This window comes from Podarcis bocagei (genome assembly GCF_964188305.1).
Source record: "Podarcis bocagei genome assembly, chromosome: 14".
Taxonomy (NCBI): Eukaryota; Metazoa; Chordata; class Lepidosauria; order Squamata; family Lacertidae; genus Podarcis; species Podarcis bocagei.
In genome coordinates, this window is record NC_138139.1 from 12,946,631 (window position 1) to 12,971,951 (window position 25,321).

At 44.4% G+C, this 25,321-nt stretch overlaps 1 protein-coding gene across 1 annotated transcript in view; it reads left to right on the top strand.

Annotated features, from left to right (window-relative positions):
- SEMA6D (semaphorin 6D) overlaps positions 1-25,321 on the top strand; it is a 430,059-nt gene that overhangs the window by 20,351 nt on the left and 384,387 nt on the right. The window lies entirely within an intron of this gene.

Here is a 25,321-nt window from a genome sequence, read left to right on the forward strand (position 1 = left end):
TATAAACCCACGGAAGTTTTCAGGGAATTGGGGAGGGGGAGAATGTCATAAGGATCCTTAAAATCACTGGCTTTCCCCCTTTAAAATGTACACATAGGCAGTGAGTGGGAAAGGGTGAGCCTGCTACTTGCATACATTTCTAAAATGAGAAGGTGGTGGTGTGGTTGGCGTACATGCCCACACCCTTTATATCTGATTTAACACATCTGTCATTGGGATAAAATGTGAGGGTTAAAACACACAAACACACCCACCTGCACTGAGATCCTTGGAAGAAGGGGCAGAACAAGCATGTAATTAAATCAACCAGTCATTGTCCTTTTGGAAGGAGATGCCAGGAACTGAATCTAGGACTTTCTGTATGCAGTTTGTGTGTTATGCCATTGAGGTACGTTATTTCTTTTTCAGGTTGAGCAACTGGTGTGTTTGGGGGGGGCATGCGCACGCATGCACACACACACACACACAGACACACACACACACACGCACCCCTTGACCAATGATGCCTCTGTCATGTTACTGTACTTTCATCTCTCTCTAAAAAAGTTATCAGTTGTCTCCATCATTAGGGGTTGTTTTCTTTTTTTTGTCATTTAAAAATTGGCAGTCATCCTGAGGCTGCTTCCCATATTGTGGCTTCTCCTGCCGGCTGCATGTTTAGTTTTTAAGTGGTGGAAAAGCTCCAGGGAAATTGATCTGTCTTCCAGCCCCAAACTCATAGAAAGATGAACATCTGGCAGTGACGGATGTGGGCAACCAGCCGGAAAGGATCCTGGTGTTCCATCCTGTTCCTGCCAGGTATAGGAATAAACATCCTAATCCTCAGCATTTTCAGCTGTTGAATTTCCCCAAAAACGCTTTTGCAATGTCCTGTTGGTGTTGCAAGGATGCCGTCTTCCACATTTCTTTTGGATGGGACTGTTCCTAATTACTGGTTTCTTGGAAAGCCCAGCATTAAGATATTGGGAGGTGGGATTTTGTGACTATAAACTTAAGGCACACATAAGCATCAAACTGATGGTGCAATAGGCAAGCTATTGTGAACACTGGAACAAATAGGTTTAGTATCTCAAGTAACGTGGCCTCACCAGTGGTTTTCTCTGGAAAAGGTTTTGGAAGGGGTCAGGTGAAAGGGAGGGTAAATAAATTGATGAGGGAGGGAGAAAGCTCCCAATTTTCTTCAAGAAATAAGCAGGTGTAGTAATTCCACCCTAAAAAAAATAAACAAAAAATTGTATCCAGTTGCAAGTAATTGTGGGTCTTCATGTCCCCATAACTCACCCTGGGAGCAGTGTTGCAAGAAGACATAAGGTCCCTGCAGATGTTCCTTTTATTGTGCAATCATGATTATTTGTGCCCATCACGGCAATCCCTCTTTTCAATACTGTTTGCACTTGCAAAAGTTTTCGGGTGGACATACTGCTTGGTTTCTAACTTACGCGTGTCCTGTAGGTTCCTGCTGAAATCCTTTGGCTTCTCATACAACCAATTTGTTGTTGGGTTTTTGTCCTGCTTTTGTTGCACTCTAGTGCAACAGTTCCCATCCGGATGGTAATAATGTGCCAATACTGGGAAGCATTGCAGAACAACTAAAGCTGAGTGATGTGTGGACATTCCAGTATCAGTCCCTCACTATTGTGGCATGTACAGAATCCACCTGCGAAACTCCCCACCAATCTGGAGGGGTTCATAGTGTCCCACCTAGGAAGTGATATTGGGGTATGACTGCTTCCAGGCTGCTACTTGTTGTGAAGATAATAAGATCCTGTTGGATCAGGCCAGGGGCTCACCTACTGCAACATCTTGTTCTTACATTGACCGGCCAGATGCCTGTGAGATGCCTTCAAACAAGACTTGAGTAAAACAGCACTCTCTTGCAATTTCCAGAATCACAGAATTCTAGAGTTGGAAGGGACCACAAGGGTCATCTAGTCCAACCCTTGCAATTCAGGAATCTTTTGCCTAACATGTGGGTCAAACCCATGACCCTGAGATCAAGAGTCTCATGCTCTGCTAGCTGAGCTACCAAGTATTCAGGTGCATGCCACCTCCAACTGGAGAGGTAGAATGTATCCGCCGGGTTAGTAGCCATTGATAGCCTTAGCAACTGCAAATTTATCGAATCGTCCTTCAAAGCCATCCAAGTTGGTTGCCATGACTACCTCTTCTGTCAGCAAATTCCATAGTTTTAACTTGCTTTTCTTTCAGCGTCTTTCGACACTTGGCTTCCTTGTTATGCCCGCAAGCTTTAGTCTATCCACTTCCTATACACCATGAAAAAATTTATGCACTTCTATCGCGTCTCATTTTACTCACCTTTTCTCTGAACTAAAAAGTCCCAAATGCTGTAAGATTTCCTCACGGGGAGCTGTTCTATACCCTTGATCATTCTGGTTGCCCTTTTCTGAACCTTTTCCAACTCTACAGAATCCCCTCTTTTTCTTTTCAAGATAGCGAAAGATCTTTCTTCTAAAAAAAGGAAAGAAGAGCTGCTGTCGTTGTTTACCCCAGTAAAGGTAAAGGTAAAGGTAAAGGGACCCCTGACCATTAGGTCCAGTCATGACCGACTCTGGGGTTGCGGCGCTCATCTCGCTCTATGGGCCGAGGGAGCCGGCGTTTGTCCGCAGACAGCTTCCGGGTCATGTGGCCAGCATGACTAAGCCGCTTCTGGTGAACCAGAGCAGTGCACGGAAACGCTGTTTACCTTCCCGCCAGAGCGGTTCCTATTTATCTACTTGCACTTTGACATGCTTTCGAACTGCTAGGTTGGCAGGAGCTGGGACTGAGCAACAGGAGCTCACCCCATCACAGGGATTCGAACCGCTGACCTTCTGATCGGCAAGTCCTAGGCACTGTGGTTTAACCCACAGTGCCACCTGTATCCCTACCTTACTGTGTTTACCCCAGTAAACCTCCCTAAATATATTTTTAGCACCCTGCACAGCCCACATACCCAAATACCTGAAATCTCCACCCACTTCCACAATTTTCAAATTTTGGCTCGGCTCTAGTTTCAAGAGGGATTTTCCCCTCCCTGCTCCCAACCTCCAACTAACTTCCTGCTCTCTGCTGTGCTGGCTGAGGCTGATGGGAGTTGTAGTCTTAAACATCCAGAGAGCGCCAAGTTGGGGAAGGCTGAATTAAGCACTTGGGAACGTTCTGGGTGATTTGAGCAAGACTCACCAAATCCATGTGCATTTGGGGAAGAGGTTGAGGTGTGTGACATCAACAGCCAAGGATTTGGCAGTTTGTATGAGATTCCCATGGACTGCAAGAAGAACAAACCTATCCATTCTTAAGGAAATCAGCCCTGAGTGCTCACTGGAAGGACAGATCGTGAAGCTGAGGCTCCAGTACTTTGGCCACTTCATGAGAAGAGAAGACTCCCTGGAAAAGAAAAGATGGAGGGCACAAGGAGAAGGGGACGACAGAGGGCAAGATGGTTGGACAGTGTTCTCCAAGCTACCAGCATGAGTTTGACCAAACTGTAGGAGGCAGTGGAAGACAGGAGTGCCTGGTGTGCTCTGGTCCATGGGGTCACAAAGAGTCGGACATGACTAAACAACTAAACAACAACAACAATTCTAGTTGAAATGTGGTTTTTTTCTAAATTATTTATTATTTTAATTTATTGCCTGCCCTTGACCCTAAGGTTGCAGGGTGGATTGCAACAATTTAAAACGCAACATTAAAAAACAATTTTTAGAAATACAATCTAAAAGTAACATTGATAAAGAGCAACACAAGTTTTTTTCCAATTACTTTTAAAATTCAAATCTTTCTGCATTTAAAATCTTCTTTTTTCTAAAATTGAGATTTCCTCTCCTATGTCATGGGATGCATCCGGTAGGGAAATGGTTTGGTAACATATTATTTGCTACTTGAAAGTGAGATGGAGTAAGAATCCAAAACATCTAAATCTCCCCAAACCTATTTATCTGAGAGAATAGCATTTTGTGTTCTTATGCATGTAATCAGTTTGCTCTCTCTCCTCCCCCCAGCTTTGATTCACTCATCTCATTATTTGCTGCCTCTGAAACTTTACTTGCTTCCATTTATGCCCAAATTGGGGTGGTGGTTGTTCTTTCTCCCGCATTTTCTCTGTGCTTAAAACTTGCAGAGATTGCTTTCTAAGTAGACTCTTTAATTTTTGCGTGCAGCAGAAGGAGGAACGCGGCTCGTTTGGCGTTCTGCTTGCTTCTTAAGTGAAATGGTGCACCTCCCTTGCTCCTCTTGCATTGCGTTTAATGTGCTGCAGCATGTCGCTCAACAGATGTGCCTGCACTCGGAGCTCTGCTGAACGCGTTGTCACAGTTTTTACACTCTGGCAGACAGTTCGACACTGGGAAAAAACAGTGGCTGTCAAATGAATTTTCTTGATTGCTTTGCCGGATGTGCAAAGTAGTTTTTAAAATGTCATAATTACCTCTCTAAAGAAGAGGAGGAGAAAAGCCAATAATCTCCCTCCTCATTTTCATTTGGGTAGAAGAGAAACAATCTAAAGTCAGCTGGCATGTTTGCAGAAATGAAATCCTCTAATAAGTAAGGCTATCAACCAGATTTATAATTTATCTGATTTGTTGTTGTTTAGTCGTTTAGTGGTGTCCGACTCTTCATAACCCCATGGACCAGAGCACGCCAGGTACTCCTGTCTTCCACTGCCTCCCGCAGTTTGGTCAAACTCATGTTAGTAACTTTGAGAACACTGTCCAACCATCTCCTCCTCTGTTGTCCCCTTCTCCTTGTGCCCTCCATCTTTCCCAACATCAAGGTCTTTTCCAGGGAGTCTTTTCTTCTCATGAGGTGGCCAAAGTATTGGAGTCTCAGCTTCAGGATCTGTGCTTCCAGTGAGCACTCAGGGCTGATTTCCTTCAGAATGGATAGGTTTGATCTTCTTGCAGTCCATGGGACTCTCAAGAGTCTCCTTCCAGCACCATAATTCAAAAGCATCAATTCTTCGGCGTTCATGGTCCAGCTCTCACTTCCATACATCACTACTGGGGAAACCATAGCTTTAACTATGTGGACCTTTGTTGGCAAGGTGATGTCTCTGCTTTTTAAGATGCTGTCTAGGTTTGTCATCACTTTTCTCCCAAGAAGCGGGCATATTTTAATTTCATGACTGCTGTCACCATCTGCATGTTTATTTAATCCAGGGTTTCACAGAGTGGTTGGTGATGACCCCCTGGGGTTGATGGGACCGTGAAAAGGGGGGGATAAAGACCGTGAAAAGGGGGGGATAAAGACCGTGAAAAGGGGGGGATAAAGACGGGGGTCAAAAAGAGCCCTGTGGTGGTAAAGAGGTTCATGAAATGGGCCTCAGAACTGAAGAGCATGGACATGTACAGAGTGCACCTCCTTTGCCTGTGATGAACCAATGTATTTTTAATTTTCATTTATTTTCCATCTTTCCCTTAGAACCAGGACACAATGTATTTAATAAGACAAAATCCACAATACAATTCTCAGGCCATGCTGCTTTATTGTTAAACAAATGTATACAGTGCAGAGTTTCACTTTTTAAGGTAATTATATATGTTGATTATATATTGATATTTCTCGAGTTAATTTCATTTACATTGCTAAGAATTTGGGTGTGGGGTCAACAACCACATTATAAGCTCATCAAGAGGACAATGAATGCAAAAGTTTAGGAAATCCTGGTTTATATGTACTAACATTTAAAAAAATCAACATTTTAAAAACTAAGTGTTAGCACCCTCTTAATCTGGGATTCTTTTTTTAGTTTATTAAAACTCCTTTTGATTGATGGACCTAGCTGATTAAAGACTGCAGCCCTAGCAACAAACAAAACTTAGAAAATGCCGAGCAGTAGTTTTAATCCCAGCAGTCTGCAGTTTATGAATATGCATAAGAAAAGGTCATTTTCAACTTCAGGGTAAGATGGCCAACAGACTTTTTGGCAGTTCTGAAAAGCACCTTCCTTTATTTTTAATTCATGCGGAAATGTTGACTTGCTTGTTCGGACTGGACTCGCTACGGATGTCCCTCAGTGGCATTGCCATCTAGCCAAATCAGATTTGACTCTGGAGCATTATGAAATCCCATTTACTCGGATGCTTGAAAAGGGAGGATCAGCCGGGGCGCTAATCCAGAAAGGATCAGCACCTGGGACAGGGGTGGTGGTGGAACTGAAACAGCAGACACTGTTTGCAGAAACATTGTAAAATTTTTGAATGTTGAGGACATTGAAATGAACGGTGGGGGTTCTAGTAACAAGATAAAATTTAAGATTAAACTAACAACTAACAATAGATAAACTAAGGGCTATGAATTTGCTGAACCAACTTTTAAAAGGGATACAAGAACGGGGGATGTGAGGAAGTCAGGAAAATATGTGAATTTAAGATATAAAATCAAGAAAGAGGGAATTTTTGTGGCTTTTTTTCTATATGTGCTTTTTCTTTTCTATTATTAGTTTTTTAATGTATGCATTTTTGTAACTTTGTGATTAATGTTTGTGTTGTTGTATTTTGTAGTATGTATGTGGTGTTTCTATATTTTTCTTGTCGTTGTCTTTGTATTTTTCCTCTTATAATGTGCATTGTTAAAATTTAATAAAAAATTTCATTAAAAAAAGAAAAGAAACAGCAGACACTGCATAGAGCAGTGAATGTTTGCATGTTGAGACCCCGAAAACACCCCCTCATCGAAGAGTGAGACACAAGGACATGGATATTAGGCTAAAGTTACTGGGCAAAATTTGGCCACAACTTTATTGGTTACAGAATGTGATCGGTATTGGCTTAGGTATTGGAATTGACCTGACACTATCGGACTCTTTTTCTTCTTTTTTCTTGCTGTTTGCTAAAGCCCTTTTTATCATGGCAGGCTTCTTTGTCAGGTAGACAGTTTTTACAGCTTGTCTGTCTTGTTCACTTATTGTTTTACAGTAGTGTTTTGTGAAGCTGTAATTTTTGAATGTTGCAAGCCTCCATGAGTTGCGCTTTGGTGCTAGAGGGGTGGGGTATAAAGCAAATAAATAAATTTGCTATGTTACCCTTGCCCTGGAGCCAGGGTCATGTCTATAAAACTCTAACCAGTGCTTTCCCCCTTTCCATAACTGGGAGATTTTGCAATCATTCCGATGATTTACAGAAATTCCTCATCAGCAATAGGAAAGTGCCACGGGCTTAGGTCCTTGAGTTATGGCTTTGCTTCAGTTCTTTCCAGGGATGCAGGGGAGAGATTCAATTTAGTGTGCATTTAAAGGCAAACTTGGCTAATCATGGGATGCGGGTGGCGCTGTGGGTTAAACCACAGAGCCTAGGACTTGCCGATCAGAAGGTCGTGCGACGGGGTGAGCACCCTGCAACGGGGTGAGCTCCCGTTGCTCGGTCCCTGCTCCTGCCCACCTAGCAGTTCGAAAGTCAAAGTGCAAGTAGATAAATAGGTACCGCTCCGGTGGGAAGGTAAACGGCGTTTCCGTGTGCTGCTCTGGTTCACCAGAAGCGGCTTAGTCGTGCTGGCCACATGACCCGGAAGCTGTACGCCGGCTCCCTCGGCCAATAAAGTGAGATGAGTGCCGCAACCCCAGAGTTGGCCACGACTGGACCTAATGGTCAGGGGTCCCTTTACCTTTACCTTGGCCAATCTATCCTCTCCCAAACCATACACAAACCAAAGCACAACGATCCTTTGAAATGTGCACTCCTCTGAGTTTTGAAGGTCAGTTCTCTGGCCAAGTCATATGTACAAAGAAGCATAGACCAGGGCAGTGGTTACCAAACTTTTTCAGGTCACTGCCCACTTGGTACCATAAACTCGTCCCCAGTGCCCCCAACCCTGTAAAGAGGATTACTCAGAATAGCAGTTTGCATGACCTACCAAGGAAGATAATTCAAAACAGTGACGATTAATTGCACATTTATTCAAAATCCAATTAAAACTATTTAGTTTAATTAATTCAGCAAAATGGATTAACTTGATCCAGTGATACTGGCTTTTCCAAGTCTGGCAATCATTTACCGCCCACTTTGCAAACCACTGTACTAAAGTGTGCAAATAAATGCATTATTTAGTGAAAATGACATATACACATATGCATTATATTAGAGAAAATTGCTTTGCAAAGTTGTATACATAGCCCAAAATACATAGAGAAATGTGTTTGTGTGTGGTAGGATAAATTTGTACTAAGATGCTTATGCATTTTCATGAGGGCTTAAAAAAAAAATCAGAAAGTGATGCAGAAATATGGAGAACAGAAGTTAAGATTCGAAAAATGAAAAACAGAGAGAAACCAAAATTGACAGATTGACCTATCCCTAGGGCTGTCGTGTATGGATGGATGGAGAAGGTCAAATCAGTTTGTTGTAGGAGCAGACCCCACCTATATAAATATCCTTAATTCTTCTTGTTATCAAGTTGCTATTGAAGACTTTCTGTTACATTTTTAGGCATGAAGTTCTATCAAACTAGTCACACTTTTGTGTGTGTGTGTGAAAGGTAAATGCAACTCTTTGTAAAGACATTGGATCAATTTGTTTGATGGGTCATGGCTGTAATTTTTTTGTTCTGTAATCTGTATTATTTTTTAAAAATGTGGGAGTGTTCGTCATGGATTTCCTGATGCCGTGTGTTATAAATTGTGCCTTTCATAAAAGTTAAGTTTATTGATACTGCTGCTTTAATTTTGTTTAGGGTTCTTTTTATTACTGTTGATTATTTGCTTTGGAACATTCCCAAGTTCCTACACAAATTGTGAATTGTTGTTGTTTTTAAAAAAGTCAGCAGAAAACCCTTTTTTGGTCTCCACCAGAAGGCTGAAGAAGGTCCCTCGCCTGCTTTGGGTGGGTGGGGAACACACACAAAATGGACAAGAAAGTTCACAAGGAGGTAATGAAAACATTCTTAAGCCTCTTGTCTCTTACCAGGAGGTGTCACTGCAGTTCAGTAGGAACTCGAGAGACAAAATAGCTCATGCTGTCATCAGACCTGTATTTTCTATCATTTGCTGTTCTGGTGGTTCAGCAAATGTCACCTCCGCTCCATCCTGAAATACACACACAAGTAGTTTTTTAAAAGTATGTGATAGCAGAAAGAATGAGATCCCGCTTACATAATCAGCTGAAATGGTGGTGATCATGAGATACATTTCTAATAAACATGCCTCTTTGTGTAGGCTCTCTGTTGCGATTTGGGCAGAACAAGATACTAACACAAGCATGTGACTGACACTGAGAAAAATAGCCTTATGTTCAATTATCTCCCCCCATTTGCTGTATAGTGGTACCTCGGTTTACGAACTTAATCGTTCCGGAAGTCCGTTCTTAAACCAAAACCGTTCTTAAACAGAGGTGCACTTTCCCTAACGAGTCCTCCTGCTGCCCTTCCACCATTCGGATTCCATTCTTAGACCGAGGTAACGTTCGCAAACCGGGACACTACTTCCGGTTTTGCGGAGTTCGTAAACCAAATAGTTCATAAACAGGGCTGTTCTTATACAGAGGTACCACTGTAATTGTCTTCTCTCTGCCCCCCTAAAGAGCAGGCAGTCGTGTAGAATGGGATGTACCAAAACTCACAAGGTGGTGACGCACGAAACATTTGAGTGTAGTTATGCCTGAACATTACACAGAAAGAACAGATAAAGAAGAAAGAGAGGAGAATATCAAATACAAAGAGAGGCTGCATGCAAACCATACATTTAATGGACATGGCTTCCTTCCCAAGAATATTGGAAACTGTAGTTAACCCCCATGAAGAGGTACAGTTCCTAGCACCCTCAACAAACTGCAGTTTCCAGAATTCCTTTGGGGGAAGCAATGTGCTTTAAATGTATGGGGTGTATGCATTGAGAGAGAGAGAGTGGGAGAGAAACACCCAGGACAAGCCTCAAAATGGTACTGAAACCTTCCTTGTACACATTGAAAACGGCATTTTTTTAAAAAATATATCATAATGCAAAATGTATGTAATATACAAACTCACTATTTGCTTATTATATACAGTATGTGATGAGAATTTTATGAGATTTGAAAATTTGATTTATTATTTGTTCTTTGAGTACCCTGTGGAAGATTTCCCCCTGAAACACATTGAGAGAGAGGGAGGGTTTATGTTATTGAGTGTTGCAAACATAAGAAATAAAATAATAGAACAATCAAAATAAAACCAGGTTTAAAACAAACAGGAGCTGCCGGCAGAAACATATTCAGCAAATAAACAAGTAGAGTACTATTAACTTAAAATCCCTGCTGCAATAGGTGTGGTCAAGCAGGGAGGGAGTTCCCTATAATTTTCTGTTTTGAAGCATGCCTCAATTTTGTTTCTTTCGTCCTTGCATACCTAGAGAGAATGCAACATTGTTGCACCTTTTTTGGCATCTTTCTTGTGTCCAGTGTAATCTCTAGCTCCACGCTAAGAAATCTGTATTTGTGGTGGCATTTTTAGCACAACCAAAGGTGATGAACTATTGCAAGCAGAGTAGTGTCAGTTGGATGCACATGTCTGGAGAATGGGCCCAAACATGCTTGCTTAAGAGGGGAACCAGAGTGACAACAAACTTCAGTTTCTGCTGGAAGTGCTACAGAAGGGATCATTCAGCTTTTAACTTAAGGGTTAATTAAGTTGTCAGTAAGTCAGCTAACCAAGGGGGTTGGTGGAGCTGGTGCTTAGCAAGAATTAGAGCAGCATGATGTTTGCTGAGGTAACATGTGCCCTGATTGGCTGTGTAGTTCTGAGGGTGTTTTCCTGCTATGTATAAGGCTTTAAGTTAGGCAGACAAAACCTCTTTGTTCCTTTCTCCTCAAATTATATGCTGTTTTTGTTCAGATTTCCTCCACAAAGTCGTTATTAGGACTCCTTTTATCTGCGGACTCTGCATTATTCAAGGGACTCTGCTAACACATCCGACTTGCAAAAGCTTCAAAAGCACCATGCTGAAAAGTGGATTGTGATGTGTTGCAGAGAGTCATTATTTGGACATGCGTTGCTAAAACTCTTTTGAAGTTCGTTCAGTATTCCAGTACATCCTAGGGGGAACTTCCATTGCAGTGGTGTGAGAGCATGCTGGCTCCGGTGGGAATAGAGAACAAAGGGCTGTATTGACTCCATTAGGCCAGGTGAGCGAGCGACCACTTACCAGACCTTGCAACGAAAGAGTCTCTGATGGCTTGCCTGGTGGTTGTGATGTTGTCACATCTTCCCCCCAAAAATGAAAACATTATTAGGGAGTGCTTAAAGACCACAAGAGAGGTGGCCATGTGAAGTTCTTGGGGAAGGGGATTACAAAGTTGTGGGACTGCCACTGTAACGACCTTGTCCCTTACCAACCTTAGTGGTGAGGTTAAGAGCAGAGCCTGGTTTTCGGACCTGGGCATATGCATAGCAGTGTCGATGGTCCTTCAAATAAGCTGTTTCCACACTGCTCAGGCTTCAAAGATTATCACTTGTATTTGAACCTGTACATGGGTGGATCAACAATGGAACTGATGCAGGAATGGTGTGATTCGATCAGACTGCCCAGCTCCCACAGAAAAAGCTCAACAATGAGTAACACAAGCCCACAGGAGTGGCTTTCAGGGTGGGGCACTGCTGCTACGCTAGGTTCCTGGCTGGTGGGTCCTTGATGCTTCCTGTGAGAGGTGAGGTGGTGGGGAGGTTTGCGCAGTGCATGACCTACCCTCCTGGTATGTAACAGTGACCCACCTTCTAAGAAAGCAGTGTAGCTGTTCCACTGCATCTGGAAAGCTGCTTCTGCAAACCATGGTCTGGAAGCCCCTTCAAACCTTGGCTTAAAAAGCCAGGATTGCACATTTAACTGAAGTTTCCCCATGTGCATGTGAACAAGGAAGCAATGGTCCATATACTGGCTTGTTTGGAAGCCATTAACTACAATTTAAGAACCAATGTCCCCACTGTGGAAGGATGTGTGGATCCAGAATTGGCCTCCACAGTCACTTACGGACTCATTGTTAAAACCGTGTTTATGGAAGACCATCTTACTTGGCTACGAGTGATCGCCAAAGAAGAAGTAGTTGTCTGGGTCCTGAGATTTTGGGGAGAGGCTCTTCTCTCGGTCCTGCCATCCTCACAGGCATTCTTGGTAGGGACATGGGAGAGGGCTTTCTTGGTGGCTGCTGCCTCCTTGCCCTTCTGCTGACAGGTGAAGATCTTCTTGTTCCAAGATGCTTTTGGAAACTGACTGCTTTTGATGAGGAGGCTAGCCCTGCTGTTTGTGTTGTGAGTGTCTGTATGTTTTTAACAGATCATTTTAAATTCTGTTTATGTTTAATTGTTTTTAAATGACCCCCCCCCTATGTTTTTAGCTGCTCTTATGTTATTTGTAAGCTGCCTCAAGTCCCAGTCAGGAAAAAACGTAGGGCATAAATATATTATAATAATTGCTTAGGATTCAGCTCTTGATCAGTTGCTCATAGGGAGGAACAGAGTGTTTGAGTGCTAATGCAGAGCTCTCATGCATCGTCTGCCACAAGGCAGGATTTTTGACTTTGCATTCTGTGCAAACAGGGCCACTGTCTTGCCAGGAATTATAGCGAGTCTGGAGCAAGGGAGTGTCTCCGATTCAGTCCTTGGTGGTGTTTGCGACACTGCTAATGCCCGCCTAACATCCTTTCTGTCACTGTTAGGATTCATAAAATATAAAAGCTGCTCTCTTTGCAGTGGCATCGACAACAACAAAATGTCTTTCAGAAGGCTGTCTATTTATATAGCTTTACAATATCTGATGGAAGTTTTTATGTTCTTTGTGAAATGAAAAATACCTAATAAAAGAAGTGTGAAATCTGGAATGATTTCACTTTCTATTTTGGCTCTTTGGTTTATAACATAGTATATTTCTCTGCTTTAATACTGCTTTTCTTCTTGACCTGCCGAAAGTCATTCAGTGGGGCATCTTTTTTTAATAGTGGTGTCTACTGGATTTTCTGCCGTTGGTCTCTAAATATTCTGCAAATGTTTATCTTGGTACATCGTTATTCGTAAATGTTTCTAGTTCCTTTATTTTTAATCAACAGACCTTGCTGTTGCATGTAATGTTGGATGGCTTTTCTGCAATTTTAGCAAATCTTATTACAGTTAAGTCAATAGTCATATATAAATCAATTATACTAGGTAGGATCATAAGGAGTTATAACTATTATAGATCTAATGTTATGGATTGTAAGCTTCATATCCAGTTCTGAGTGTAACCAGTGGAAAGCATGAATTTGTTGTGGTATTTGCAAAGCTTTCTTATTAAGCTTTTGTGTTTGTTCTACGCTTGTATAAATCACTCATATCAGACAGATATGTATAAAGAGCCCTGTTGGGTCAGGCCAGTGGTCCATGTAGTTCATCATCCTACATCTTTCCTCAGTAATGGACTGGATGAGAACCAACAAGCTGAAGTTCAATCCAGATAAGACTGAGACGCCCTTGACTAGATGGTTGGAAAGTTGACTCCTCTTGATGGGGCTACACTCCCCAGCCAAGCTACACACATAGCTAGGATGAAGTTCTGGATCCTTTGCTGTCACTTAAGGCTCAGGTGGCCTCAGTGGCATGGAATACCTTCCATCAGCTTTGGCTCAGGGCCCAGCTTCACCCCTATCTGGACCAGGAGGTCCAGATAGGGACTTCTGTCATCTATGCTCTGGTAAGCTCTAGGTTAGTTTACAGCAACACGTTATACATGGGGCTGCCTCTGAAGATGGTTTGGAAACTTCAGCTGGTGCAGAAATCAGCAGCCAGGTTTCCCACTGGCATGAGACAGTTTGAGCATATGAAGAACAATCATGATACAGCTACACACCAAAGTGCAAGAAGACCTTTCCTTTCCCTTTCTCTCTCTTTTTTGCTTAGACAAGGGTCAACTGAAACAGGAAGCTCTTTTATTTTTCTTCCCGCCCAGGAGAATCCAGTGGGCAGCCAGGGTGTGTAGAATCGGGCCAGGGCCTGAAGGTGCTTTTATTGAGACAATGTCACCTGCAGTTCAGTGGTTCTCCACATGGGGAGGTGCACATGGGTCCAGCAGTTCCTGAGATGAGGAAAGTATTGGAGAAATCCAGGGAAGACAGACCTATCAGCAACTTTCAGCAATGGTGGTTGAATAGAACTTCCAAACTCGAAGGCAGTATACCTCTGGATACCAGAAACAGGAGGCAAAACAGATGAGGATTGCTGCCCTTCTGTCTGAACTACAAGGGCCTTTGGTCTGACACAGCACGGCCTGCCTTGTAAGAAACCTGTGTTCAAATTCCTGCTCCAAGTGAAGGGGCTAACCACAGTCTCAGGCTGTCTCAGTGGGCTGTAGTAAACTCCAGGAAGGAAATACTTCATCAGGTGTTCTTGGTTGTTCCTGAGTGCCACTTGTACACTTGTAGGAAGGGTGGGGATCCTGACAGACGTGCCCTATGGCTAAGAACCATTGCCTCAGGGAAGGGGGGACTCCACTCTCCCAAGCCTCAGCCAGCATGACCAACGGTCAGGGATGATGGGAGTTGTAGTCCAGCAACATCTAGAGGGCCACAGGTTTCTCATCCCTGTATCACACCCTCTCTATTCCATGATTTCTGGTCTGTGACCATAATAAATCCATCCGCCCGTTCATTCATACTCCATCCCATGAAACTTTTTGTTTGGCTAGGTTGGCTTGGGTTTTAGCTCTGGCTTAGCTGTAGTCCTACAGTGGTGTCTCTGGACCAGCAGAGCTATGATAGTCTTTTTAGTAAAGATAGAACAGATTGGAAGCTCTTAAGCTACACCGCTCGCCCCCATGGCTGAAGTGTAGGGGGAGGGGAAATAATGACCCCTTCACTCAGCTGACCTTTGGTCATTTTTTGTTTTAGGTTTCCCAGATGCCCTTAAAAAGAAAAAGAAGGATCTATGAACAGTGCTTGAAGCTTTGGATTAATCCTCAAAACACCAGAAGGGGAAATGTAAATAGATTCAAACTGACAGTCTCTGGGAGCATAGGAGTGCATAAGCTTGATGTGCGTCTGTATCATTCCTGTGCTCTCTGTGGATCTACTTGGCCCTTCACCCTTTGCTGGCTTACAAGCTGGGGGCATATGCCTGCATGCGAGTGTAGCACGGCAACCACTTTGCTCTTAAAACTTGATTCAGCTGACACTTCGTGGCACACTTTGCACGCCATCAAAAGGTCTCGCTGCACTGCTTTGTTTCAAGGCAACGCAATCACTTAGTGCAATGAAACAGTTTTCTACTTCTTTAGGTGAGTGGTGGTCATCCTCCACGGTCACCTGGATGCAACTTATAGCAGCATACATGCCATACATTGATAGCACATCGCTTCTCCCAAAGAATTCTGGGAATGGTGGTTTCACACAGAGAGAGCTATAGTTCCTAGCACCCGTGCCAAACTACAGTTCCCAGGATTCATGGGGGAAACCGTGTGCTTTAAATTCATTTTGTAAATGCAGCTTTTGTTTTTCTATGGTAGGGAAGTTCTTGTCTTTATGGCCCTCCAGACGATGTTGATCTCAAACACCCATCAGTCAAGCCAACATAGTCAATAGCCAGGGATGATGGGAGTTGTAGTTCAGCAATGTTTGGAGGGCCACAGATTCCCCTTCCCAGTTCTATGGAGAGCAGACCCTCCAAGTTTCCATATTTTCCAGGGACAGTTCTGGATTTACAGAAGCCATCCCAGTTTCTCATTTGACCCAAGAATGTCCCACGTTTCCTTAGGAGGTCCCTATTTTCATCAGAGAAATGTTGGTGGGTATGGAGTTACCTGATCACCGAGCCATCTGAAGGCAGCCCTGTATAGAGAAGTCTTGTAATGTTTTGTGTTTTATTATGTTTTTATATGTTAGAAGCCACCCAGAGTGGCTGGGGCAACCCAGTCAGATGGGTGGGGTATACCGTATCTTTCTATGTGTCAGATTATGGTTTTTGCTTTAAAAGGAGGGGGGGGAATAGGGGTCATCTTGTAAACAGATGGTTGTCTTATACACAGGTTTTTGGCGGGCTGGAGCCTACATTTGGTGGGAGAATTAAGGGTTGTGGTTTGCCCACTCGGACTAAAAAAGCTTAACAACTTTGAGGGCAATTTCCCCCCCCCAAAAAAAAAGTTGAAGAACTTTCTGCGGCTGCTGCTGATCGCCCCTGAAGACGGCACTTTACCCGTAGCTGTCACTGTTTGACAGCTACCACCATGGCAGCAGCGAGATGCTCAGCTCCCCCATTCAAACCCCAGGCAGCAGCAGGAGGAGGAAGGCGAGGAGCAAAATCCTTTGCCAACCCAAGCGCTGCTGCCATAAGTATCCAAACAGACCCCTGTGTTGCAAAGAGAATGTCAACAATGTCTAGGCAACACGATGACCATATACATACGTCATAGACAATCTTTATAGAATTCCTTCAAACCATAACAAGTTCAAAATGAAATCTTTAGTCTCAAAGTCTCTGGAAATCTTTAAATGAAGTGAGGTACCAAACTTTGTATGATGAAAGACAAGCTGTGAAGCTTTGTGTATTCAGCAAACATGATGTCCAACGCTGAACAGTGATTCCAGGATATTGACTACCGTTTTGTCAGTGTTGTGGGAGGATATAGAATTGCTTCATAAACCCATCTTATTTCGAATGAATGTATGTAAATGAGACTAAATCAGCCAGCCAGCATGGTTTTGGCAACCCTAGTTTAAAATACTGTTTTCTTAATTTTGGGTTCAAAAAAATAAGGGCGTCTTATACAGGGGGGGGGGCGTGTTATACATGGGGAAATATGGTGAATAGTAAAATTGTGATGTTGATGACGTTGACGGAATAGGACAGGCATATCCAACTCCCAAGAGAATGTGATCTATTCCCAGTATAGAAAACCTAGCAGTGATCTACCCATTGTCATTGGAGGGAGGAGGAGCGTGCGGTGGGGTGGGTGGATGCCCAAAGTTGGGGGGAGGATTGCACAGAGGTTTTTTTTAGCTTTTTGTACACGATAAAGATCCCATGATCTACCAGGATGAGCTGGGGATCTACCAGTAGATCGGAATCTTTTGGTTGGACATCCCTGGAATAGGACGTCCCTATTTTCATCAGGAAGGAACACAGGTGGTGCTGTGGGTTAAACCACAGAGCCTAGGACTTGCCGATCAGAAGGTCGGTGGTTCGAATCCCCGCAATGGGGTGAGCTCGCATTGCTCGGTCCCTGCTCCTGCCAACCTAGCAGTTCGAAAGCACCTCAACGTGCAAGTAGATAAATAGGTACCGCTCCAGCAGGAAGGTAAACAGCGTTTCTGTGTGCTGCTCTGGTTCGCCAGAAGCGGTTTAGTCATGCTGGCCACATGACCCGGAAGCTATACGCCAGCTCCCTCGGCCAATAAAGCGAGATGAGCGCCGCAATCCCAGAGTCGGTCACGACTGGACCTAATGGTCAGGGGTCCCTTTACCTTTACCTATTTTCATCAGAGAAATGTTGGAGGGTATGTGGATGGAGCCAACTGGGTAGGAGTCAAGGAACCACACTTTGTGGATGCTGTTGTCTTTGAGGACCAAGTGCTAAGTCCTAATAGCACTTCCTCTCCTGAACTAAACAGATCTTTAAGGATAGCAGACAGAATTGGACCTCCACAAACAGCCTGCATAAAGCCAGTTCATGCAGACACTGACCTTTAGGGGAACACATACGGGCTATTCATTTAAGCTCTCTGGTGTGGTGTGGAGATGTTAATTCTGTGACCTGGTGCCTCTGTGTGTGACACTTTTACAGTTTGTGCAATCATGTATAGCATCAGGGAAGTGGGGTGCTGCTGATCAAGAAGCACAACTCCAAAGTAATGCTTGACACCGGAGTCACCTGGGCCATTTAGGTCTTGAATTGCAGCATATATCTTTGCACTACAGCCATTTTAAGCAGCTGCTTAAATCATTGTTGCAATGAGACAGGTCTGAGTGACTAGCGGGTGGAAATGGTGCCTGCTGGTACGCAGCCTGTCCTCAAGACAATGACTCTTTACGGCAAGAAGATTCTCCATCTTCCCTTATCTGGTCCATCTGTTTTGTAGGAAGTGCATACTGTTTGCCATTCCTTTATGATTTATATCCAAACAACGTTTAAGCGTCTCTGTCGGCTTTGGAACGATACTTAAGGTATTTTATTTTTTTTAAGAGCAGTACATATTACACAGGAAATTTCATAGGAATAAATAGTGAGGGTGAGAGACGTGTATTAATATCAATATCTCTCCTACGCCTGGAGTGTACAAGCTGTAACAAAAGATGCTTCGTATTGTCCTGTAGACTAATTTTTTCCAGGGGAAAGGATGATATTTGCAAGGCTTTGTGTGTGAGAGATTGGGGCCGGGGGTGGGGTGGGGGTGGGGCAGAGAAGTGCTTCTCTCTCCACCAGACTGATGGCCAAACCAGTCTGCAGCATTTGCAAGAGTTCACTCTGACCTTGGTTTTTGAATGCACTTTGTGGATTACGGTGAGCCAAATTATGTGTGATATCCAAGACTAACTTTCATTTTGGAGAAAAGGCAGCAATGCCCCCATCTGGCCCTGATCCAGGACATACTCCTGATGTAAGAAGCCAGCTGTTCACTTCCACTATTTTCCCCTCTCTCCCTGGGCCACGTCGTTCAACTGGGAGGACAGATGAGATGACAATTTGTGCATTTAATTGCTTCAATTTCCTGCCCAGAGCCTCGTAGTCTCTTTTGATCTTCTGGAGGCTACTGCTTGCAGTGTCATTGGTTCCCACATGAACCAAGAGGAAGGGGTATTTGTCAGTGGGTTTTATGATTCCTTGCAGTCGTTCAGTTACATCTTGGATCTTAGCCCCGGGGAGACAGCACACTTCCCGAGACATCATGTCAGGCCCACAGATCACTGCTTCTGTTCCCCTCAGTAGGGAATCCCCTATCACCACTACACGCCTCCTCTTAGGTTTGGTCGGGGTTCTTCCGTGAGCTGTCCGTTCCAAGGTCGCCTGCACATTCCCTGAGGACTGACTTTGCTGCTCGTCTTCATATACCTGATCGACTGTAATGAGGGAGAGATCCTCAAATGGAGCCTGTTCTTCTTGTTGATCGTCCTAGGAACTGATGGACCTTGTTTCACCACGAAGCTTCCTGGGTGGCCTTAGTTCATGTCTCTTTCACACTTGGCCTATCTTCATAGGCTTGACTTTGGCATAAAAAATGATATCCCAGCCTGGTGCCTTAGACTGCAACAGGGGTGGACTATGGAAATATGACACCGTGAGCGAGGCTGCCCTTAAGACCTGGTATGTTCACCTTGGCGGACATAATGGCCTTGTTTGCATGTTGAGTTCACATACCCAAGGCTCCCGTAGAAGGGAGGGATAAATTTTCCCCAAATGCTGTCTCTGAGGAGCCATGAAATGCAGCTACTTACATGCCCCAAAGAGTGCTTCTGTCATATATGTCAATTCAATCCCACTTGCCTGTGCTTAAATAATTTTGGTTATTCTGCAGTTATATTTAAATAAAGATAACCTTTCCGGCATTACTCTTTCTCTCCCGTCTTCTTCCATTGTGCGTTGGCAACAGGCAGGCGGCAGGCTTATTGTCGTCTGATATTAGGATTCCACATTAGTTATAAGGAATTACAGTATTCAAATCCCCAGGCAATAAATCACTTGTTCTCTCCCACCTTGCCCTGTAACCACTTATTTTATCCTTTTTTATAGTAGCACAACTCTGTTTAAGAGGATTATTGCTGAAGTTAATTCTTCTTAAACATCCTCTCTGTCACTGATACGCCACCCTTTCTAAAGGAAATTTAGGTGCTGCGAAATTGTAGAGGTTTGTAAAAGTTAAATAATGGTGGTTTCAGAAGTAATAGCTGACTGTACATGCAATGTCTGAGGGGGTATTTGTATATCTTCAGTCGCTGTACATCTTTAAGTAGCGACACACACTATGAAGTCTATTTCAGGTGGATTAAGATCTGCCTCAGGTATATTATCGGTAATGTTGGGTTGAACAACTCTACCAGAAAAGAAGGATAATCTGTCCTCAGAGGCATTACATGGGGTGCCTTATTGCTCTTAAGAGATGTAATGGGGTCTCTCTTTTTTTCAAAATACATATCACGAAACAACCACCTTTCTTCTATTTATTGTAGGCTTTGACAGAAATGTGACAACTACAGTAAGTGCTAAAAATAGCCTCCCTGTGTTTTTGCTGCAGAATATAAAGCCTTTTTTTGTTATTTAGTTTCATTTGGGGGATGGAGTGGCGTGGGATGCACAAAGTCCGGAGGAGAGGCCCTCTTTTGAATCTTTAAATTGCAAACAAAGGGCAAGAAAAGCAGCATGTGCTAAAAGCATTAGCTGTTACCTTCTCTTCTATGTCTCACACAAACTACAAGACATGGTCTTTTGCCAAACTCTCTCTTATTCATACAAATGCTTTATAAAACAAAGGAATCTGTAGCTTCGACATGTGCATCTAATAAAGGTAAAGGTAAAGGGACCACTGACCATTAGGTCCAGTCGTGACCGACTCTGGGGTTGCAGCGCTCATCTCGCTTTATTGGCCGAGGGAGCCGGCGTACAGCTTCCAGGTCATGTGGCCAGCATGACCAAGCCACTTCTGGTGAACCAGAGCAGTGCACGGAAACGCCGTTTACCTTCCCGCCGGAGCGGTACCTATTTATCTTCTTGCACTTTGACGTGCTTTTGAACTGCTAGGTTGGCAGGAGCAGGGACCGAGCAACGGGAGTTCACCCCGTCGCGGGGATTTGAACCACCGACCTTCTGATTGGCAAGTCCTAGGCTCTGTGGTTTAACTCACAGCACCACCCACGTCACGTGCATCTAATATAGCTTCATAATAATGACAAGAGACACATTTGCTCTTGCATTTATGGGACACAGGCTTGGGTATCTAGGAACTTAAGAAATTCCTTTATACCAGGCCAAACCTGGGAATTGTCTTGCATCAGGTTAGATTGTTTGTCCTCTTGGCCCTGCACTGGGCCTGGAAACTACCGTATTTTTCGTCCCATAGGACTCTCCATCCCATAGGGTGCACCTAGTTGTTTTTTTGGGGGGGGAATAAAGGAAATTTCCCCCCCCTTTATTTCCCCCCAAAAAGCAGGTCGGGGAAACCGAACCAGGTCGAGGAACAGCGGGATGGCGGCGCTGCGCCTCCCTGCTGTCCCCCGAGCTTGTGGGGCTGGCCGATGTCTGCCCAGCGCGAGGGGCGCCCTGCTTCAGGGCGCCCCGCCCACCGAGCGGCAGGCTGCTATCCGCAGCATGGGGAGCCCTGCGGGGAACTCCTGCAGGGCTCCCACGATGCGGGTGTCTGTCCGGCGCGCGGGGCGCTCTGCTTCAGGGTGCCCCGCATGCCGGGTGGCAGGCTGCTATCCACAGTGTGGGAAGCCCTGTGGAGACCTCCCGCAGGGTTGCCTAGGCTGCGGATGTGTTCCCGAAGCGCTGGGCGCTCTGCTTTCAGGGCGCCCGACACTCCAGGAAGCAGGCTGCTATCCGCAGCGTGGGAAGCCCTGCGGGGAACTCCCGCAGGGCTGCCTAGGCTGTGGATTTCTTCCTGAAGCGCCAGGCGCTCTGCTTTCAGGGCGCCTGATGCTCCGGGAAGCAGGCTGCTATCCGCAGCCTAGACAGCCCTGCGGGAACTCCCGCAGGGCTGCCTAGGCTGCGGATGTCTTCCTGACGCCTGGAGAGCGAGAGGGGTCGGTGCGCACCGACCCCTCTCACTCTCCAAGCTTCAGCATTCGCCCCATAGGACGCACCCAGATTTCCCCTTCATTTTTGGAGGGGAAAAAGTGCGTCCTATAGGGCATAAAATACGGTAACTGGCAACCACTGCAGTTGGGCCAATATTGGAGTCTCAGACCGTCTTGCCCCAGTGAATAACCTGGCTGCTGAATTTGCACCAGCTGAAGTTTCCAAACTGTCTTCAGAGGCAGCATTATGTGTAATGTCTTACAGTAAACTAGCCTAGAGGTTACCAGAGAATAGACAATAGAAGTTATGCTATTACTGTCCAAATAGCTGATGGAAGGCAGTCCATGCTACTAGGGCCACCTGAGCCTCAGGTGACAGCAAAGGATCCAGAAGTAACCCCAAACTACATGCCCACTCCTTCAGAGGGAGTGTAACCACATAAAGCTTGGTGGATCAGGGGGATGCTGAGGACATAGTGTATCTTGATTTCAGCAAGGCTTTTGACAAAGTCACCATGATATTTCCTTGAGGAAGCTGGTAAACTGTGGGCTGGACAAGGTAACTGTTAGGTGGATTTGTAGCTGGTTGACTGACCAAACCCACATAATACACCTTAATGGTTCCTAGTCATCCCAGGAAAATGTTACAGGTGGGGTGCTGCAGGGTTCTGCCCTGTGCCAGTTGTTGTTCAATGTCTTAATAAATAAATAATAATAATAATTTATTTATACCCCGCCCTTCCCAGCCAAGACAGGGCAGCTAACAACCAATAATAAAAACAAGTAGATTAAAATACATTTTAAAAGATTAAGGTACAGCATTAAAACATTAGTGTGCAACTCTTCATAGGAGGAGAAAGGAAAAAGAAAGAGGAGGAAACAATCAAACTGATTCTAAGCCAAAGGCCAGGTGGAACAACTCTGTCTCACAGGCCCTGCGGAAAGAGATCAGATCCCACTGGGCCCTGGTCTCATGAGACAGAGCGTTCCACCAGGCCGGAGCCAGTGTTGAAAAGGCCCTGGCTCTGGTTGAGGCTAATCTAACTACCTTAGGGCCCGGGACCTCTAGGGTGTTGCTATATATGGACCTTAAGGTCCTCCGTGGGGCATACCGGGAGAGGCGGTCCCATAGGTACGAGAGTCCTAGGCCGTGAAGGGCTTTAAAGGTCAAAACAAAAATGTCTTGGATGAAGGAATTGAGGGGATGATCATCAAATTTGCAGGTAACACCAAACTGGGAGGGGTGCAAGACAGAATAAGGGTCCAAAATGACCTTAACAGATTGGAGAACTGAGCCCAAACTAGCAAAATGAATTTCACTAGGGACAAATCTAAGGTTCTCCACTTAGGCAGGAAGAACCAGCTGCTCAAATGTCATATGTGGGGGGGGGGGACGGGGACGGCACTTGGCTTACTAGTAGTACATCCAAAACCTTTGCTGGTCCCTGGCAACATGCAATGGCGGAGTCTTGGGTGGAGAAAGGATTTTCCTATCACCTACCACCATATCCTTTTAAAACTGGAGATGCCAAAGATCGAACTTGAAAAGTAAATTGACTAGAACTGAATGAAAGGAGGATCTGGGATACTTCCGTACACCATTGGGACTGCAATACAGGGACACAGGAAGCTGCTTTTATATTGAATCAGACCACTCATCCATCTAACTCAGCACTGTCATCAGTGACCGCAGTGGCTCTCTGGGGCTTCAGATAGGATTTTTCCCCAGCCCTACCTGGAGATGCCAGGGACAGACTCTGGGATGTTCTGCATGCAAAGCAGATGCTTTGCTGCTGCACTGTGACCCTTCGCTGAATAACTTCTTTCCAATATCTGCAGTGGCAAGTCAACCTGCCAGATTGCCACAGCGTTCTCTACCTCTGCATAGCTTCAATGCCTTGGTATTGCTTAAATTATGTGTGTTCAGTAGTTATACCTGGAGATGTAACAATTTGGGCACCCTGCAGTTTGTTTGCAGCACAAAAGTAAAGAATGAATAGCCCCTCCATACTTTTTTTTATTGATATAAACCATCATATCCGTGGCAAATTAGTATTAACTACGTAGGAGTTTTGCTGAGCAAAGTGGTTTTTCTTTAAATTGTAGTCATGCTTGTGTGCTCCTTTTTAAATTCAAAGTGTATATAATAGGTTCATAATACGAGTTCTTTCACTCCTTTGCCCTTGAAGATTAGAGAGGGTGAAACACTTCTGGTACTTTCTTAAGAGAACATTTCAGTGCTATTTGTAAAACAAACAAACTGAGGATATTTTGAGAAAAGCGTGAACACTCTCGTGATTCAGGTATTATTCTGATTTCAAGGTAACATTCATAGTTCTCTTCTTGCCCGTATTACCATCATAACCACCCTATGAGGTAGTTTAGACTGAGAGACAGTGATTGACCCAAATCACCCTGGTGAGCTTCATGGCTAAGTTTTTATTTGGACTCTGGTCTCCCAGTTCCTAATCCAACACACTAAATGCTACACCATGCTGGCAAGTATGACGAGTGTCAGTCTTTCTGTACAGATTAAAATCTGATGAGTTCACGTGACTGGTTCAAATAACAAGTATATTTCACATGGCATTTTTCTGATTAAAAATGTGACCAATTTCAGATACAGCCAGCTAACATAATGGGCAAAACAAAGCAATAGGTTGTCGGAACTCCACTCGGCCAAGCCGATAGGTCATCATCTTCCTCCGAGCTAAGCCTTTGAAATTGCCTCCAACATGTTTAATGACCTGAGCCCTTGATAAGGCCTCAAGCACATTCTATCCAGCAGGGTTCCCAGCACGGGGAAGAGACGAGAGGTTTGGCTACATTGTAAAGAGTTTTATGTCTAAACTACGCAGAACAGAAAAGACATCCTCTCTCTATGAAAGCAGAGAGCAAAGGAACAAAGGAACAAAGGAAACAGGAAACCACTAACGTCACATCCCGTCTCCCTTTCCCGTGAGACTGCAAGGTCTCTGGAATGTAAACAGAGTCCTGTGACTCCCAGCAGCTGCTCAGTGAGAAACAGAAACTAACAGTTGTTTGCATGATTGCAAGTCAGAAGTGGTAGCATTTGGGGGGGACAGAGGAGGCTAGAGACCTACCCGCCCAAGAATGACTGCCCCCGGGGTTGATCAGACAAAAAAGTCTGCTCCTGTAAGTCAAGGTTAAATGACAAAGAAGAGCAAGACTTCCTTTCTGTTTCCACACTTCGCCAGGGTGGCATTGCCCCATGGCAAGTATTTTATTCATTTATTTATTACTGCAATTATATTCCACCTTTCCTCCAAGTAGCCCAAAGTGGTTCACCCCGCCACTACCAATTTTAATCCCCAGACTCTCCAGGTACGGTTGATAAAAATCTGGAGAGCCAGTTCCAATCAATATCAAACTTACTTAGCTGCATAGACCAGCAATCTGTATGAGGCAGTTTCCTATATCCCCAAGCAGGTAAGGCAGAGAATTTTGGCTTGGGTAGCAAGGCCAGGCAAGGTGTACTATAAAACCTGGATTAGCAGTTAGGGTTTGAAGAAGGCTGGAGAAGAGGAGTCACCCCTGTTGCTTACCTCCAGCATTTTTCTTTTTGCTGATGTTAGAAGAGGGAGCCAGCTGTATGCCAGGTAGCCTGTGGTTGATTTTTTCCCCTATTTGAATTTATAAATATATGTTCTGTAAC